The sequence below is a fragment of the Cryptomeria japonica genome, unplaced genomic scaffold (assembly GCF_030272615.1).
Source record: "Cryptomeria japonica unplaced genomic scaffold, Sugi_1.0 HiC_scaffold_150, whole genome shotgun sequence".
Taxonomy (NCBI): Eukaryota; Viridiplantae; Streptophyta; class Pinopsida; order Cupressales; family Cupressaceae; genus Cryptomeria; species Cryptomeria japonica.
This window is the reverse complement of record NW_026728972.1, coordinates 62501-64780: the sequence shown is the minus strand read 5'-3', so window position 1 is coordinate 64780 and position 2280 is coordinate 62501. Positions and strand designations below refer to the sequence as shown.

General features: G+C 66.0%; 1 non-coding gene across 1 annotated transcript; it reads left to right on the top strand.

The window, feature by feature from the left end:
* Positions 1-256: 256 nt before the first annotated feature.
* On the top strand, positions 257-375 carry LOC131866549 (5S ribosomal RNA). Its single transcript, XR_009365150.1, has one exon. It is a non-coding gene; the product is annotated as a 5S ribosomal RNA (ribosomal RNA).
* The last annotated feature ends 1905 nt before the right edge of the window (positions 376-2280 follow it).

Below are 2280 nucleotides of genomic sequence, written 5' to 3'. Positions count from 1 at the left end.
CGAGGTGGTGTGTGGGCACCGCGTTGCAGACGGGACACTGCACGCACACGACGCCCCGTCCAGGTGCACGCACGTAGGCCGGGCCGGGTGCACACCCGACGCCCTAGCAAGGTGCGCGCACCCGGGCAGGGCTCACACTTGGCGAACGGGGCGCACTTCGCGAGGGAGGGTGTGCACCTCGACGGGGGTGGGTGGCCGGGGTGGATTCGCACGTGGGTCGCGGTTTGCTAAGTACACACTGCGACAAGCTCATAACGGGTGCGATCATACCAGCGTTAGTGCACCGGATCCCATCAGAACTCCGCAGTTAAGCGCGCTTGGGCCGGAGTAGTACTGGGATGGGTGACCTCCCGGGAAGTCCCGGTGTTGCACCCTTTTTTAGTTTTTCGCCGGGCGTCGCAATGCTATTTGAATAAACCTTTTGCCCGTTTGCGTTCTCGTCGGGGCCGGGCCGGGCCGGGGTGCGCTGCCCGCACTACCGCGCGCGCGGGGGCGACACCGAGCGCGCACCCGAGGCGCCCCGAGCACACAGGCCACGGTGCAACCCGGGCGTTGTGCGCGCACCCCGGTGCGCCCGAGGTGCTGCGCGCGCACCCAGGTGAAATCGGTGTGCACCTCGGCCAGTGCGCGCTCGGTCGAGTCGCGCACGTTGGCCAAGGTGCACGGTGATGTTTCTTACTCTAAGGTTCCGCACCAGACGCCCGGGACAGGTGAGCGAAGCTGGGCGGGGCCGGGTGCGCGGCCGGGGCAGGTGCACGCAGCTAGAGAGAGCTTTGGAGCACACCAGAGGTGCGCACCTTGGAGCACACTTCGGAGCGCACCAATGATGCGCTCCATTCAAAAGTTTCCTGAAAAGGCAAAAAAAGTTGAGATTATAGAATTTCCCACTTGAGAGATTGTAAAAAAAAAAAATTTAAAATGAAGGAAACGCGGGTGCCAAGGTGTGCGCGCCCGGGTGCGCAGCCCAGCCAAGGTGTGCGCACCAAGGCGCCCACCCTGGCGAAGGTGCACGCAAGGTGCGCACCCGAGGCAAACCGGACAATTAACCCAACTTTCGACTTCGCGCGCACCTGCGCACCTTGGAGCGCACTTCGGAGCGCTCCTTGGTGCGCACCAATCTTGGGCACCTCGGAGTGCACCATGGCGCCCACCAAGGTGCGCACCCGGGGCAAACCGAGCTCCGACTTCGTGCGCACCTTGGAGCGCACGAAAGGTGCGCACCATGGCGCCCACCAAGGTGCGCAGCCCAGCCAAGGCGTGCGCATCAAGGTGCGCACCCTGGCGAAGGTGCGCACCCGGGGCAAACCGAGCTCCGACTTCGTGCGCACCTTGGAGCGCACAAAGGGTGCGCAACCCAGCCAAGGTGTGCGCACCCCGGGCAAACCGAGCTCCGAATCGTGCGCACCTTGGAGCACACTTCGGAGCCCTCCTTGGTGCGCACCGATGTTGCGCACCTCGGAGCGCACCCGGGGAAAACAATGCAATTAACCCGACTTTCGACTTCGTGGGCACCTCGGAGCGCTCTCGGGTTCGCACCTCGGAGCACACCGAGGTGCGCACCTTTGATGCGCTGCCTTCACCAATTTCCAGAAAAGGCAAGAAAACATTGAGAAGGTGTGCGCACCGAGGTGCCCACCCTGGCGAAGGTGCACGCGAGGTGCGCACCCGGGGCAAACCGGGCTCCGACTTCGTGCACGCCATGCTGCGCACCTTGGAGGGCCATGGTGCGCACCTTGGAGCACACTTCGGAGCGCTCAATGGTGCCCAACCCAGCCAAGGTGCCCACCGCGGCGAAGGTGCACGCGAGGTGCGCACCCGGGGCAAACCGGGCTCCGACTTCGTGCACGCCGCACCTTGGAGCACACTTCGGAGCGCTCCTTGGTGCGCACCAGGGCGCGCAACCCAGCCGAGGTGCCCACCCCGGCGAAGGTGCACGCGGGGTGCGCACCCGGGGCAAACCGGGCTCCGACTTCGTGCACGCCATGGTGCCCACCGCGCCAAGGTGCACGCGAGGTGCGCACCCGGGGCAAACCGGGCTCCGACTTCGTGCACGCCGCACCTTGGAGCACACTTCGGAGCGCTCCTTGGTGCGCACCAGGGCGCGCAACCCAGCCGAGGTGCCCACCCCGGCGAAGGTGCACGCGAGGTGCGCACCCGGGGCAAACCGGGCTCCGACTTCGTGCACGCCATGGTGCCCACCGCGGCGAAGGTGCACGCGAGGTGCGCACCCGGGGCAAACCGGGCTCCGACTTCGTGCACGCCGCACCTTGGAGCACACTT